Source organism: Cyclopterus lumpus, chromosome 23, assembly GCF_009769545.1.
Source record: "Cyclopterus lumpus isolate fCycLum1 chromosome 23, fCycLum1.pri, whole genome shotgun sequence".
NCBI lineage: Eukaryota > Metazoa > Chordata > Actinopteri > Perciformes > Cyclopteridae > Cyclopterus > Cyclopterus lumpus.
The window spans coordinates 4,427,080-4,442,750 of record NC_046988.1 but is presented as its reverse complement, the minus strand read 5'-3'; the positions used below and the strand labels follow the sequence as shown (position 1 = coordinate 4,442,750).

Below are 15,671 nucleotides of genomic sequence, written 5' to 3'. Positions count from 1 at the left end.
CACAGCAAAAGAAACAGAAATACTTTCTTAGGTTTGGTTCTGGTGAGCAAACAATGGCCTCTTGTGGTAAATATCTATTATTCCAAAAAGTGTTATGAACAGGATCCGTCTAGTCAGGATGGCCGAGCGGTCTAAGGCGCTGCGTTCAGGTCGCAGTCTCCCCTGGAGGCGTGGGTTCGAATCCCACTTCTGACATCAAATATTTTCACAGCTGAAGACAGAAGTAAAGCAGTCTGTTATCTCTAAAGTAGGAAACTGTTACCATTGCTACCGACGAAAATGAGTCATGTATGAATAAAGTAGGAATACACAATACAATTATAAATGTTGAAATACATATATTCCTCTCTAATTGTCAGAATTTACCTCATTACAATTCAGAAATGTGTTTGTACACAAAGAGCAATTTATTATTTTATTGATAACTTGGGCTAAAATATTGATTATCAGGCCATAAAGAAATGCGATTTAAAGTCAGATTCAGCTAACGTAAGCTACGTTAGTTACACTAACCGTGGCCAGCTAAATGTCGCTTTGTCAAAACATTATTGTGAGACGTTGGTCCACAAAAATGTTTGTAAAAAATCTCTCCCTCTCTCCCTGTGGTTCAAGTAAGTATCCTAATAAAAGAGATTACAAAATATGACATGATTTTTATATTGTATTGTATTATATTGTTTTGATTTTGTCTGGACTTCATTTCGGTTTGTCAGAAGAAGAACCGAGAGCCAATTTAAAACTTTGGTTTTACTATGAAAGGTCAAGTTTTACGGAAGGTGCCATGGTGTAATGGTTAGCACTCTGGACTCTGAATCCAGCGATCCGAGTTCAAATCTCGGTGGGACCTGTATTTTAATTTGATATTCTCACCAATTGGATTTGATTGGCTGTTTTTTCATTGGGTTGGTGGTTAGTTTCAGGAAAACAACGATTGACATATTAAGCTGCTACACTCACTACACATGCTTCATCATGTACATATCAAACAACCTATGTTATAACTATATTATTACTCTTATTTGTATACATTTTATCCATCCATATAATTTGTTTGCCATACTTGTGTACTTTTAACTTTTTTGTTTTTAGAAAACTTTTTGATGTCTGATGCCTAAAATATATATATATATATATATCTGTCCTATACTGTTACTTATGGAACGTTGTTTGCTGTTCATTTAACTGGCACAGTATTTTATGGGGTCCCTCTTCACATGTTTGTCTTGTACATGTTAGAAGCTGTCATAACGGTAGTGAAATATGAAGCTTTATCTGTGGAAGAAGCCAGTGTGGTTGGAACTGTTATCATGACCCGGCACAGAGTGAAATATGAAAAGCAGCAATTATCATTCCTATTTCCTCATGGATCATCAATAGGACTCTGCTGTTTCAAGGCAGATTATGTGACAAAAAAGCAAAACACTGTGACAGAAAAAACCAACACAATGACATTTCTATGTAACACTCAAATTAACTGTGTTTGTCAGAAGAAGAACAGAGAGAGGAGTGTGACGCAGAAAACAGGCACCCAATTTAAAACTTTGGTTTTACTATAAAAGGTCAAAATTCATAAACGGTGCCATGGTGTAATGGTTAGCACTCTGGACTTTGAATCCAGCGATCCGAGTTCAAATCTCGGTGGGACCTGTAGTTTAATTTGATATTCTCATCAATTGGATTGGGTTGGCTGTTAGTTTCAGGAAAACCCAATGAAAACAAAGATTGACATATTAAGCTGCTACACTCACTACACATGCTTCATCATGTACATATCAAACAAAACTATTTTCTATTCTGGAAAATACAAAAAACAACAAGACGCAAAACTGATCACAGCAAAAGAAACAGAAATACTTTCTTAGGTTTGGTTCTGGTGAGCAAACAATGGCCTCTTGTGGTAAATATCTATTATTCCAAAAAGTGTTATGAACAGGATCCGTCTAGTCAGGATGGCCGAGCGGTCTAAGGCGCTGCGTTCAGGTCGCAGTCTCCCCTGGAGGCGTGGGTTCGAATCCCACTTCTGACATCAAATGTTTTCACAGCTGAAGACAGAAGTAAAGCAGTCTGTTATCTCTAAAGTAGGAAACTGTTACCATTGCTACCGACGAAAATGAGTCATGTATGAATAAAGTAGGAATACACAATACAATTATAAATGTTGAAATACATATATTCCTCTCTAATTGTCAGAATTTACCTCATTACAATTCAGAAATGTGTTTGTACACAAAGAGCAATTTATTATTTTATTGATAACTTGGGCTAAAATATTGATTATCAGGCCATAAAGAAATGCGATTTAAAGTCAGATTCAGCTAACGTAAGCTACGTTAGTTACACTAACCGTGGCCAGCTAAATGTCGCTTTGTCAAAACATTATTGTGAGACGTTGGTCCACAAAAATGTTTGTAAAAAAATCTCTCCCTCTCTCCCTGTGGTTCAAGTAAGTATCCTAATAAAAGAGATTACAAAATATGACATGATTTTTATATTGTATTGTATTATATTGTTTTGATTTTGTCTGGACTTCATTTCGGTTTGTCAGAAGAAGAACCGAGAGCCAATTTAAAACTTTGGTTTTACTATGAAAGGTCAAATTTTACTGAAGGTGCCATGGTGTAATGGTTAGCACTCTGGACTCTGAATCCAGCGATCCGAGTTCAAATCGCGGTGGGACCTGTATTTTAATTTGATATTCTCACCAATTGGATTTGATTGGCTGTTTTTTCATTGGGTTGGTGGTTAGTTTCAGGAAAACAACGATTGACATATTAAGCTGCTACACTCACTACACATGCTTCATCATGTACATATCAAACAACCTATGTTATAACTATATTATTACTCTTATTTGTATACATTTTATCCATCCATATAATTTGTTTGCCATACTTGTGTACTTTTAACTTTTTTGTTTTTAGAAAACTTTTTGATGTCTGATGCCTAAAATATATATATATATATATCTGTCCTATACTGTTACTTATGGAACGTTGTTTGCTGTTCATTTTAACTGGCACAGTATTTTATGGGGTCCCTCTTCACATGTTTGTCTTGTACATGTTAGAAGCTGTCATAACGGTAGTGAAATATGAAGCTTTATCTGTAGAAGAAGCCAGTGTGGTTGGAACTGTTATCATGACCCGGCACAGAGTGAAATATGAAAAGCAGCAATTATCATTCCTATTTCCTCATGGATCATCAATAGGACTCTGCTGTTTCAAGGCAGATTATGTGACAAAAAAGCAAAACACTGTGACAGAAAAAACCAACACAATGACATTTCTATGTAACACTCAAATTAACTGTGTTTGTCAGAAGAAGAACAGAGAGAGGAGTGTGACGCAGAAAACAGGCACCCAATTTAAAACTTTGGTTTTACTATAAAAGGTCAAAATTCATAAACGGTGCCATGGTGTAATGGTTAGCACTCTGGACTTTGAATCCAGCGATCCGAGTTCAAATCTCGGTGGGACCTGTAGTTTAATTCGATATTCTCACCAATTGGATTGGGTTGGCTGTTAGTTTCAGGAGAACCCAATGAAAACAAAGATTGACATATTAAGCTGCTAGACTGCTTCATCATGTACATATCAAACAAACTATGTTCTATTCTGGAAAATACATAAAACAACAAGACGCAAAACTAATCAAAGTAAATACTGCAAACTATGGTGGAGTGTGGGAATCGAACCGGCTACCTTGTGGTTACAGGACATTATCCACTTTGTGTGGCATGTAAAATAGTCTAAAAACATGTATTGTGAGATGCTGGTACACAAAAATGTTTGTAAACAAATCTCTCCCTCCCTCCCTGTGGTTCAAGTAATTATCCTGATAACAGAGATTACAAAATATGATATTGTTTTGATTTTGTCTGGACTTCATTTCGGTTTGTCAGAAGAAGAACAGAGAGAGGAGTGTGACGCAGAAAACAGGCACCCAATTTAAAACTTTGGTTTTACTATGAACGCTCAAATTTCATACAAGGTGCCATGGTGTAATGGTTAGCACTCTGGACTTTGAATCCAGCGATCAGAGTTCAAATCTCGGTGGGACCTGTAGTTTAATTTGATATTCTCATCAATTGGATTGGATTGGCTGTTAGTTTCAGGAAAACCCAATGAAAACAAAGATTGTTATATTAAGCTGCTACACTCACTACACATGCTTCATCATGTACATATCAAACAAACTATTTTCTATTCTGGAAAATACAAAAAACAACAAGACGCAAAACTGATCACAGCAAAAGAAACAGAAATACTTTCTTAGGTTTGGTTCTGGTGAGCAAACAATGGCCTCTTGTGGTAAATATCTATTATTCCAAAAAGTGTTATGAACAGGATCCGTCTAGTCAGGATGGCCGAGCGGTCTAAGGCGCTGCGTTCAGGTCGCAGTCTCCCCTGGAGGCGTGTGTTCAAATCCCACTTCTGACATCAAATATTTCCACAGCTGAAGACAGAAGTAAAGCAGTCTGTTATCTCTAAAGTAGGAAACTGTTACCATTGCTACCGACGAAAATGAGTCATGTATGAATAAAGTAGGAATACACAATACAATTATAAATGTTGAAATACATATATTCCTCTCTAATTGTCAGAATTTACCTCATTACAATTCAGAAATGTGTTTGTACACAAAGAGCAATTTATTATTTTATTGATAACTTGGGCTAAAATATTGATTATCAGGCCATAAAGAAATGCGATTTAAAGTCAGATTCAGCTAACGTAAGCTACGTTAGTTACACTAACCGTGACCAGCTAAATGTCGCTTTGTCAAAACATTATTGTGAGACGTTGGTCCACAAAAATGTTTGTAAAAAAATCTCTCCCTCTCTCCCTGTGGTTCAAGTAAGTATCCTAATAAAAGAGATTACAAAATATGACATGATTTTATATTGTATTGTATTATATTGTTTTGATTTTGTCTGGACTTCATTTCGGTTTGTCAGAAGAAGAACCGAGAGCCAATTTAAAACTTTGGTTTTACTATGAAAGGTCAAATTTTACGGAAGGTGCCATGGTGTAATGGTTAGCACTCTGGACTCTGAATCCAGCGATCCGAGTTCAAATCTCGGTGGGACCTGTATTTTAATTTGATATTCTCACCAATTGGATTTGATTGCCTGTTTTTTCATTGGGTTGGCGGTTAGTTTCAGGAAAACAACGATTGACATATTAAGCTGCTACACTCACTACACATGCTTCATCATGTACATATCAAACAACCTATGTTATAACTATATTATTACTCTTATTTGTATACATTTTATCCATCCATATAATTTGTTTGCCATACTTGTGTACTTTTAACTTTTTTGTTTTTAGAAAACTTTTTGATGTCTGATGCCTAAAATATATATATATATATATCTGTCCTATACTGTTACTTATGGAACGTTGTTTGCTGTTCATTTTAACTGGCACAGTATTTTATGGGGTCCCTCTTCACATGTTTGTCTTGTACATGTTAGAAGCTGTCATAACGGTAGTGAAATATGAAGCTTTATCTGTAGAAGAAGCCAGTGTGGTTGGAACTGTTATCATGACCCGGCACAGAGTGAAATATGAAAAGCAGCAATTATCATTCCTATTTCCTCATGGATCATCAATAGGACTCTGCTGTTTCAAGGCAGATTATGTGACAAAAAAGCAAAACACTGTGACAGAAAAAACCAACACAATGACATTTCTATGTAACACTCAAATTAACTGTGTTTGTCAGAAGAAGAACAGAGAGAGGAGTGTGACGCAGAAAACAGGCACCCAATTTAAAACTTTGGTTTTACTATAAAAGGTCAAAATTCATAAACGGTGCCATGGTGTAATGGTTAGCACTCTGGACTTTGAATCCAGCGATCCGAGTTCAAATCTCGGTGGGACCTGTAGTTTAATTCGATATTCTCACCAATTGGATTGGGTTGGCTGTTAGTTTCAGGAGAACCCAATGAAAACAAAGATTGACATATTAAGCTGCTAGACTGCTTCATCATGTACATATCAAACAAACTATGTTCTATTCTGGAAAATACATAAAACAACAAGACGCAAAACTAATCAAAGTAAATACTGCAAACTATGGGGAGTGTGGGAATCGAACCGGCTACCTTGTGGTTACAGGACATTATCCACTTTGTGTGGCATGTAAAATAGTCTAAAAACATGTATTGTGAGATGCTGGTACACAAAAATGTTTGTAAACAAATCTCTCCCTCCCTCCCTGTGGTTCAAGTAATTATCCTGATAACAGAGATTACAAAATATGATATGATTTTATATTGTTTTGATTTTGTCTGGACTTCATTTCGGTTTGTCAGAAGAAGAACAGAGAGAGGAGTGTGACGCAGAAAACAGGCACCCAATTTAAAACTTTGGTTTTACTATGAACGCTCAAATTTCATACAAGGTGCCATGGTGTAATGGTTAGCACTCTGGACTTTGAATCCAGCGATCCGAGTTCAAATCTCGGTGGGACCTGTAGTTTAATTTGATATTCTCATCAATTGGATTGGATTGGCTGTTAGTTTCAGGAAAACCCAATGAAAACAAAGATTGACATATTAAGCTGCTACACTCACTACACATGCTTCATCATGTACATATCAAACAAACTATTTTCTATTCTGGAAAATACAAAAAACAACAAGACGCAAAACTGATCACAGCAAAAGAAACAGAAATACTTTCTTAGGTTTGGTTCTGGTGAGCAAACAATGGCCTCTTGTGGTAAATATCTATTATTCCAAAAAGTGTTATGAACAGGATCCGTCTAGTCAGGATGGCCGAGCGGTCTAAGGCGCTGCGTTCAGGTCGCAGTCTCCCCTGGAGGCGTGGGTTCGAATCCCACTTCTGACATCAAATGTTTTCACAGCTGAAGACAGAAGTAAAGCAGTCTGTTATCTCTAAAGTAGGAAACTGTTACCATTGCTACCGACGAAAATGAGTCATGTATGAATAAAGTAGGAATACACAATACAATTATAAATGTTGAAATACATATATTCCTCTCTAATTGTCAGAATTTACCTCATTACAATTCAGAAATGTGTTTGTACACAAAGAGCAATTTATTATTTTATTGATAACTTGGGCTAAAATATTGATTATCAGGCCATAAAGAAATGCGATTTAAAGTCAGATTCAGCTAACGTAAGCTACGTTAGTTACACTAACCGTGACCAGCTAAATGTCGCTTTGTCAAAACATTATTGTGAGACGTTGGTCCACAAAAATGTTTGTAAAAAAATCTCTCCCTCTCTCCCTGTGGTTCAAGTAAGTATCCTAATAAAAGAGATTACAAAATATGACATGATTTTATATTGTATTGTATTATATTGTTTTGATTTTGTCTGGACTTCATTTCGGTTTGTCAGAAGAAGAACCGAGAGCCAATTTAAAACTTTGGTTTTACTATGAAAGGTCAAATTTTACGGAAGGTGCCATGGTGTAATGGTTAGCACTCTGGACTCTGAATCCAGCGATCCGAGTTCAAATCTCGGTGGGACCTGTATTTTAATTTGATATTCTCACCAATTGGATTTGATTGCCTGTTTTTTCATTGGGTTGGCGGTTAGTTTCAGGAAAACAACGATTGACATATTAAGCTGCTACACTCACTACACATGCTTCATCATGTACATATCAAACAACCTATGTTATAACTATATTATTACTCTTATTTGTATACATTTTATCCATCCATATAATTTGTTTGCCATACTTGTGTACTTTTAACTTTTTTGTTTTTAGAAAACTTTTTGATGTCTGATGCCTAAAATATATATATATATATATATCTGTCCTATACTGTTACTTATGGAACGTTGTTTGCTGTTCATTTTAACTGGCACAGTATTTTATGGGGTCCCTCTTCACATGTTTGTCTTGTACATGTTAGAAGCTGTCATAACGGTAGTGAAATATGAAGCTTTATCTGTAGAAGAAGCCAGTGTGGTTGGAACTGTTATCATGACCCGGCACAGAGTGAAATATGAAAAGCAGCAATTATCATTCCTATTTCCTCATGGATCATCAATAGGACTCTGCTGTTTCAAGGCAGATTATGTGACAAAAAAGCAAAACACTGTGACAGAAAAAACCAACACAATGACATTTCTATGTAACACTCAAATTAACTGTGTTTGTCAGAAGAAGAACAGAGAGAGGAGTGTGACGCAGAAAACAGGCACCCAATTTAAAACTTTGGTTTTACTATAAAGGTCAAAATTCATAAACGGTGCCATGGTGTAATGGTTAGCACTCTGGACTTTGAATCCAGCGATCCGAGTTCAAATCTCGGTGGGACCTGTAGTTTAATTCGATATTCTCACCAATTGGATTGGGTTGGCTGTTAGTTTCAGGAAAACCCAATGAAAACAAAGATTGACATATTAAGCTGCTAGACTGCTTCATCATGTACATATCAAACAAACTATGTTCTATTCTGGAAAATACATAAAACAACAAGACGCAAAACTAATCAAAGTAAATACTGCAAACTATGGTGGAGTGTGGGAATCGAACCGGCTACCTTGTGGTTACAGGACATTATCCACTTTGTGTGGCATGTAAAATAGTCTAAAAACATGTATTGTGAGATGCTGGTACACAAAAATGTTTGTAAACAAATCTCTCCCTCCCTCCCTGTGGTTCAAGTAATTATCCTGATAACAGAGATTACAAAATATCATATGATTTTATATTGTTTTGATTTTGTCTGGACTTCATTTCGGTTTGTCAGAAGAAGAACAGAGAGAGGAGTGTGACGCAGAAAACAGGCACCCAATTTAAAACTTTGGTTTTACTATGAACGCTCAAATTTCATACAAGGTGCCATGGTGTAATGGTTAGCACTCTGGACTTTGAATCCAGCGATCCGAGTTCAAATCTCGGTGGGACCTGTAGTTTAATTTGATATTCTCATCAATTGGATTGGATTGGCTGTTAGTTTCAGGAAAACCCAATGAAAACAAAGATTGACATATTAAGCTGCTACACTCACTACACATGCTTCATCATGTACATATCAAACAAACTATTTTCTATTCTGGAAAATACAAAAAACAACAAGACGCAAAACTGATCACAGCAAAAGAAACAGAAATACTTTCTTAGGTTTGGTTCTGGTGAGCAAACAATGGCCTCTTGTGGTAAATATCTATTATTCCAAAAAGTGTTATGAACAGGATCCGTCTAGTCAGGATGGCCGAGCGGTCTAAGGCGCTGCGTTCAGGTCGCAGTCTCCCCTGGAGGCGTGGGTTCGAATCCCACTTCTGACATCAAATATTTTCACAGCTGAAGACAGAAGTAAAGCAGTCTGTTATCTCTAAAGTAGGAAACTGTTACCATTGCTACCGACGAAAATGAGTCATGTATGAATAAAGTAGGAATACACAATACAATTATAAATGTTGAAATACATATATTCCTCTCTAATTGTCAGAATTTACCTCATTACAATTCAGAATGTGTTTGTACACAAAGAGCAATTTATTATTTATTGATAACTTGGGCTAAATATTGATTATCAGGCCATAAAGAAATGCGATTTAAAGTCAGATTCAGCTAACGTAAGCTACGTTAGTTACACTAACCGTGGCCAGCTAAATGTCGCTTTGTCAAAACATTATTGTGAGACGTTGGTCCACAAAATGTTTGTAAAAAAATCTCTCCCTCTCTCCCTGTGGTTCAAGTAAGTATCCTAATAAAAGAGATTACAAAATATGACATGATTTTTATATTGTATTGTATTATATTGTTTTGATTTTGTCTGGACTTCATTTCGGTTTGTCAGAAGAAGAACAGGGAGCCAATTTAAAACTTTGGTTTTACTATGAAAGGTCAAATTTTACGGAAGGTGCCATGGTGTAATGGTTAGCACTCTGGACTCTGAATCCAGCGATCCGAGTTCAAATCTCGGTGGGACCTGTATTTTAATTTGATATTCTCACCAATTGGATTTGATTGGCTGTTTTTTCATTGGGTTGGTGGTTAGTTTCAGGAAAACAACGATTGACATATTAAGCTGCTACACTCACTACACATGCTTCATCATGTACATATCAAACAACCTATGTTATAACTATATTATTACTCTTATTTGTATACATTTTATCCATCCATATAATTTGTTTGCCATACTTGTGTACTTTTAACTTTTTTGTTTTTAGAAAACTTTTTGATGTCTGATGCCTAAAATATATATATATATATATCTGTCCTATACTGTTACTTATGGAACGTTGTTTGCTGTTCATTTTAACTGGCACAGTATTTTATGGGGTCCCTCTTCACATGTTTGTCTTGTACATGTTAGAAGCTGTCATAACGGTAGTGAAATATGAAGCTTTATCTGTAGAAGAAGCCAGTGTGGTTGGAACTGTTATCATGACCCGGCACAGAGTGAAATATGAAAAGCAGCAATTATCATTCCTATTTCCTCATGGATCATCAATAGGACTCTGCTGTTTCAAGGCAGATTATGTGACAAAAAAGCAAAACACTGTGACAGAAAAAACCAACACAATGACATTTCTATGTAACACTCAAATTAACTGTGTTTGTCAGAAGAAGAACAGAGAGAGGAGTGTGACGCAGAAAACAGGCACCCAATTTAAAACTTTGGTTTTACTATGAAAAGCTCAAAATTTCATACAAGGTGCCATGGTGTAATGGTTAGCACTCTGGACTTTGAATCCAGCGATCCGAGTTCAAATCTCGGTGGGACCTGTAGTTTAATTCGATATTCTCACCAATTGGATTGGGTTGGCTGTTAGTTTCAGGAAAACCCAATGAAAACAAAGATTGACATATTAAGCTGCTAGACTGCTTCATCATGTACATATCAAACAAACTATGTTCTATTCTGGAAAATACATAAAACAACAAGACGCAAAACTATCAAAGTAAATACTGCAAACTATGGGGAGTGTGGGAATCGAACCGGCTACCTTGTGGTTACAGGACATTATCCACTTTGTGTGGCATGTAAAATAGTCTAAAAACATGTATTGTGAGATGCTGGTACACAAAATGTTTGTAAACAAATCTCTCCCTCCCTCCCTGTGGTTCAAGTAAATATCCTGATAACAGAGATTACAAAATATGATATGATTTTATATTGTTTTGATTTTGTCTGGACTTCATTTCGGTTTGTCAGAAGAAGAACAGAGAGAGGAGTGTGACGCAGAAAACAGGCACCCAATTTAAAACTTTGGTTTTACTATGAATGCTCAAATTTCATACAAGGTGCCATGGTGTAATGGTTAGCACTCTGGACTTTGAATCCAGCGATCCGAGTTCAAATCTCGGTGGGACCTGTAGTTTAATTTGATATTCTCATCAATTGGATTGGATTGGCTGTTAGTTTCAGGAAAACCCAATGAAAACAAAGATTGACATATTAAGCTGCTACACTCACTACACATGCTTCATCATGTACATATCAAACAAACTATTTTCTATTCTGGAAAATACAAAAAACAACAAGACGCAAAACTGATCACAGCAAAAGAAACAGAAATACTTTCTTAGGTTTGGTTCTGGTGAGCAAACAATGGCCTCTTGTGGTAAATATCTATTATTCCAAAAAGTGTTATGAACAGGATCCGTCTAGTCAGGATGGCCGAGCGGTCTAAGGCGCTGCGTTCAGGTCGCAGTCTCCCCTGGAGGCGTGGGTTCGAATCCCACTTCTGACATCAAATATTTTCACAGCTGAAGACAGAAGTAAAGCAGTCTGTTATCTCTAAAGTAGGAAACTGTTACCATTGCTACCGACGAAAATGAGTCATGTATGAATAAAGTAGGAATACACAATACAATTATAAATGTTGAAATACATATATTCCTCTCTAATTGTCAGAATTTACCTCATTACAATTCAGAAATGTGTTTGTACACAAAGAGCAATTTATTATTTCATTGATAACTTGGGCTAAAATATTGATTATCAGGCCATAAAGAAATGCGATTTAAAGTCAGATTCAGCTAACGTAAGCTACGTTAGTTACACTAACCGTGGCCAGCTAAATGTCGCTTTGTCAAAACATTATTGTGAGACGTTGGTCCACAAAAATGTTTGTAAAAAAATCTCTCCCTCTCTCCCTGTGGTTCAAGTAAGTATCCTAATAAAAGAGATTACAAAATATGACATGATTTTTATATTGTATTGTATTATATTGTTTTGATTTTGTCTGGACTTCATTTCGGTTTGTCAGAAGAAGAACAGGGAGCCAATTTAAAACTTTGGTTTTACTATGAAAGGTCAAATTTTACGGAAGGTGCCATGGTGTAATGGTTAGCACTCTGGACTCTGAATCCAGCGATCCGAGTTCAAATCTCGGTGGGACCTGTATTTTAATTTGATATTCTCACCAATTGGATTTGATTGGCTGTTTTTTCATTGGGTTGGTGGTTAGTTTCAGGAAAACAACGATTGACATATTAAGCTGCTACACTCACTACACATGCTTCATCATGTACATATCAAACAACCTATGTTATAACTATATTATTACTCTTATTTGTATACATTTTATCCATCCATATAATTTGTTTGCCATACTTGTGTACTTTTAACTTTTTTGTTTTTAGAAAACTTTTTGATGTCTGATGCCTAAAATATATATATATATATCTGTCCTATACTGTTACTTATGGAACGTTGTTTGCTGTTCATTTTAACTGGCACAGTATTTTATGGGGTCCCTCTTCACATGTTTGTCTTGTACATGTTAGAAGCTGTCATAACGGTAGTGAAATATGAAGCTTTATCTGTAGAAGAAGCCAGTGTGGTTGGAACTGTTATCATGACCCGGCACAGAGTGAAATATGAAAAGCAGCAATTATCATTCCTATTTCCTCATGGATCATCAATAGGACTCTGCTGTTTCAAGGCAGATTATGTGACAAAAAAGCAAAACACTGTGACAGAAAAAACCAACACAATGACATTTCTATGTAACACTCAAATTAACTGTGTTTGTCAGAAGAAGAACAGAGAGAGGAGTGTGACGCAGAAAACAGGCACCCAATTTAAAACTTTGGTTTTACTATAAAAGGTCAAAATTCATAAACGGTGCCATGGTGTAATGGTTAGCACTCTGGACTTTGAATCCAGCGATCTGAGTTCAAATCTCGGTGGGACCTGTAGTTTAATTCGATATTCTCACCAATTGGATTGGGTTGGCTGTTAGTTTCAGGAAAACCCAATGAAAACAAAGATTGACATATTAAGCTGCTAGACTGCTTCATCATGTACATATCAAACAAACTATGTTCTATTCTGGAAAATACATAAAACAACAAGACGCAAAACTAATCAAAGTAAATACTGCAAACTATGGGGAGTGTGGGAATCGAACCGGCTACCTTGTGGTTACAGGACATTATCCACTTTGTGTGGCATGTAAAATAGTCTAAAAACATGTATTGTGAGATGCTGGTACACAAAAATGTTTGTAAACAAATCTCTCCCTCCCTCCCTGTGGTTCAAGTAATTATCCTGATAACAGAGATTACAAAATATGATATGATTTTATATTGTTTTGATTTTGTCTGGACTTCATTTCGGTTTGTCAGAAGAAGAACAGAGAGAGGAGTGTGACGCAGAAAACAGGCACCCAATTTAAAACTTTGGTTTTACTATGAATGCTCAAATTTCATACAAGGTGCCATGGTGTAATGGTTAGCACTCTGGACTTTGAATCCAGCGATCCGAGTTCAAATCTCGGTGGGACCTGTAGTTTAATTTGATATTCTCATCAATTGGATTGGATTGGCTGTTAGTTTCAGGAAAACCCAATGAAAACAAAGATTGACATATTAAGCTGCTACACTCACTACACATGCTTCATCATGTACATATCAAACAAACTATTTTCTATTCTGGAAAATACAAAAAACAACAAGACGCAAAACTGATCACAGCAAAAGAAACAGAAATACTTTCTTAGGTTTGGTTCTGGTGAGCAAACAATGGCCTCTTGTGGTAAATATCTATTATTCCAAAAAGTGTTATGAACAGGATCCGTCTAGTCAGGATGGCCGAGCGGTCTAAGGCGCTGCGTTCAGGTCGCAGTCTCCCCTGGAGGCGTGGGTTCGAATCCCACTTCTGACATCAAATATTTTCACAGCTGAAGACAGAAGTAAAGCAGTCTGTTATCTCTAAAGTAGGAAACTGTTACCATTGCTACCGACGAAAATGAGTCATGTATGAATAAAGTAGGAATACACAATACAATTATAAATGTTGAAATACATATATTCCTCTCTAATTGTCAGAATTTACCTCATTACAATTCAGAAATGTGTTTGTACACAAAGAGCAATTTATTATTTCATTGATAACTTGGGCTAAAATATTGATTATCAGGCCATAAAGAAATGCGATTTAAAGTCAGATTCAGCTAACGTAAGCTACGTTAGTTACACTAACCGTGGCCAGCTAAATGTCGCTTTGTCAAAACATTATTGTGAGACGTTGGTCCACAAAAATGTTTGTAAAAAAATCTCTCCCTCTCTCCCTGTGGTTCAAGTAAGTATCCTAATAAAAGAGATTACAAAATATGACATGATTTTTATATTGTATTGTATTATATTGTTTTGATTTTGTCTGGACTTCATTTCGGTTTGTCAGAAGAAGAACAGGGAGCCAATTTAAAACTTTGGTTTTACTATGAAAGGTCAAATTTTACGGAAGGTGCCATGGTGTAATGGTTAGCACTCTGGACTCTGAATCCAGCGATCCGAGTTCAAATCTCGGTGGGACCTGTATTTTAATTTGATATTCTCACCAATTGGATTTGATTGGCTGTTTTTTCATTGGGTTGGTGGTTAGTTTCAGGAAAACAACGATTGACATATTAAGCTGCTACACTCACTACACATGCTTCATCATGTACATATCAAACAACCTATGTTATAACTATATTATTACTCTTATTTGTATACATTTTATCCATCCATATAATTTGTTTGCCATACTTGTGTACTTTTAACTTTTTTGTTTTTAGAAAACTTTTTGATGTCTGATGCCTAAAATATATATATATATATCTGTCCTATACTGTTACTTATGGAACGTTGTTTGCTGTTCATTTTAACTGGCACAGTATTTTATGGGGTCCCTCTTCACATGTTTGTCTTGTACATGTTAGAAGCTGTCATAACGGTAGTGAAATATGAAGCTTTATCTGTAGAAGAAGCCAGTGTGGTTGGAACTGTTATCATGACCCGGCACAGAGTGAAATATGAAAAGCAGCAATTATCATTCCTATTTCCTCATGGATCATCAATAGGACTCTGCTGTTTCAAGGCAGATTATGTGACAAAAAAGCAAAACACTGTGACAGAAAAAACCAACACAATGACATTTCTATGTAACACTCAAATTAACTGTGTTTGTCAGAAGAAGAACAGAGAGAGGAGTGTGACGCAGAAAACAGGCACCCAATTTAAAACTTTGGTTTTACTATAAAAGGTCAAAATTCATAAACGGTGCCATGGTGTAATGGTTAGCACTCTGGACTTTGAATCCAGCGATCTGAGTTCAAATCTCGGTGGGACCTGTAGTTTAATTCGATATTCTCACCAATTGGATTGGGTTGGCTGTTAGTTTCAGGAAAACCCAATGAAAACAAAGATTGACATATTAAGCTGCTAGACTGC

At 36.2% G+C, this 15,671-nt stretch overlaps 25 non-coding genes across 25 annotated transcripts; all 25 read left to right on the top strand.

Moving 5' to 3' along the window:
* Positions 1–112: 112 nt before the first annotated feature.
* On the top strand, positions 113–195 carry trnal-cag. Its single transcript has one exon. It is a non-coding gene; the product is annotated as a tRNA-Leu (tRNA).
* Positions 196–775: 580 nt separating this feature from the next.
* Positions 776–847, top strand: trnaq-cug. Its single transcript has one exon. It is a non-coding gene; the product is annotated as a tRNA-Gln (tRNA).
* A 728-nt stretch (positions 848–1,575) lies between these two features.
* Positions 1,576–1,647, top strand: trnaq-uug. The gene has a single exon. It is a non-coding gene; the product is annotated as a tRNA-Gln (tRNA).
* A 296-nt stretch (positions 1,648–1,943) lies between these two features.
* trnal-cag lies at positions 1,944–2,026 on the top strand. Its single transcript has one exon. It is a non-coding gene; the product is annotated as a tRNA-Leu (tRNA).
* A 581-nt stretch (positions 2,027–2,607) lies between these two features.
* trnaq-cug lies at positions 2,608–2,679 on the top strand. Its single transcript has one exon. It is a non-coding gene; the product is annotated as a tRNA-Gln (tRNA).
* A 727-nt stretch (positions 2,680–3,406) lies between these two features.
* trnaq-uug lies at positions 3,407–3,478 on the top strand. Its single transcript has one exon. It is a non-coding gene; the product is annotated as a tRNA-Gln (tRNA).
* Positions 3,479–3,989: 511 nt separating this feature from the next.
* On the top strand, positions 3,990–4,061 carry trnaq-uug. The gene has a single exon. It is a non-coding gene; the product is annotated as a tRNA-Gln (tRNA).
* A 958-nt stretch (positions 4,062–5,019) lies between these two features.
* trnaq-cug lies at positions 5,020–5,091 on the top strand. The gene has a single exon. It is a non-coding gene; the product is annotated as a tRNA-Gln (tRNA).
* A 727-nt stretch (positions 5,092–5,818) lies between these two features.
* On the top strand, positions 5,819–5,890 carry trnaq-uug. Its single transcript has one exon. It is a non-coding gene; the product is annotated as a tRNA-Gln (tRNA).
* A 520-nt stretch (positions 5,891–6,410) lies between these two features.
* Positions 6,411–6,482, top strand: trnaq-uug. Its single transcript has one exon. It is a non-coding gene; the product is annotated as a tRNA-Gln (tRNA).
* A 295-nt stretch (positions 6,483–6,777) lies between these two features.
* Positions 6,778–6,860, top strand: trnal-cag. The gene has a single exon. It is a non-coding gene; the product is annotated as a tRNA-Leu (tRNA).
* A 580-nt stretch (positions 6,861–7,440) lies between these two features.
* On the top strand, positions 7,441–7,512 carry trnaq-cug. Its single transcript has one exon. It is a non-coding gene; the product is annotated as a tRNA-Gln (tRNA).
* A 728-nt stretch (positions 7,513–8,240) lies between these two features.
* trnaq-uug lies at positions 8,241–8,312 on the top strand. The gene has a single exon. It is a non-coding gene; the product is annotated as a tRNA-Gln (tRNA).
* A 521-nt stretch (positions 8,313–8,833) lies between these two features.
* Positions 8,834–8,905, top strand: trnaq-uug. Its single transcript has one exon. It is a non-coding gene; the product is annotated as a tRNA-Gln (tRNA).
* A 295-nt stretch (positions 8,906–9,200) lies between these two features.
* trnal-cag lies at positions 9,201–9,283 on the top strand. The gene has a single exon. It is a non-coding gene; the product is annotated as a tRNA-Leu (tRNA).
* Positions 9,284–9,860: 577 nt separating this feature from the next.
* trnaq-cug lies at positions 9,861–9,932 on the top strand. The gene has a single exon. It is a non-coding gene; the product is annotated as a tRNA-Gln (tRNA).
* Positions 9,933–10,661: 729 nt separating this feature from the next.
* trnaq-uug lies at positions 10,662–10,733 on the top strand. Its single transcript has one exon. It is a non-coding gene; the product is annotated as a tRNA-Gln (tRNA).
* A 518-nt stretch (positions 10,734–11,251) lies between these two features.
* Positions 11,252–11,323, top strand: trnaq-uug. Its single transcript has one exon. It is a non-coding gene; the product is annotated as a tRNA-Gln (tRNA).
* A 295-nt stretch (positions 11,324–11,618) lies between these two features.
* Positions 11,619–11,701, top strand: trnal-cag. The gene has a single exon. It is a non-coding gene; the product is annotated as a tRNA-Leu (tRNA).
* A 581-nt stretch (positions 11,702–12,282) lies between these two features.
* Positions 12,283–12,354, top strand: trnaq-cug. The gene has a single exon. It is a non-coding gene; the product is annotated as a tRNA-Gln (tRNA).
* Positions 12,355–13,079: 725 nt separating this feature from the next.
* On the top strand, positions 13,080–13,151 carry trnaq-uug. The gene has a single exon. It is a non-coding gene; the product is annotated as a tRNA-Gln (tRNA).
* Positions 13,152–13,671: 520 nt separating this feature from the next.
* Positions 13,672–13,743, top strand: trnaq-uug. Its single transcript has one exon. It is a non-coding gene; the product is annotated as a tRNA-Gln (tRNA).
* Positions 13,744–14,038: 295 nt separating this feature from the next.
* trnal-cag lies at positions 14,039–14,121 on the top strand. The gene has a single exon. It is a non-coding gene; the product is annotated as a tRNA-Leu (tRNA).
* Positions 14,122–14,702: 581 nt separating this feature from the next.
* On the top strand, positions 14,703–14,774 carry trnaq-cug. Its single transcript has one exon. It is a non-coding gene; the product is annotated as a tRNA-Gln (tRNA).
* A 725-nt stretch (positions 14,775–15,499) lies between these two features.
* On the top strand, positions 15,500–15,571 carry trnaq-uug. Its single transcript has one exon. It is a non-coding gene; the product is annotated as a tRNA-Gln (tRNA).
* Positions 15,572–15,671: the final 100 nt, after the last annotated feature.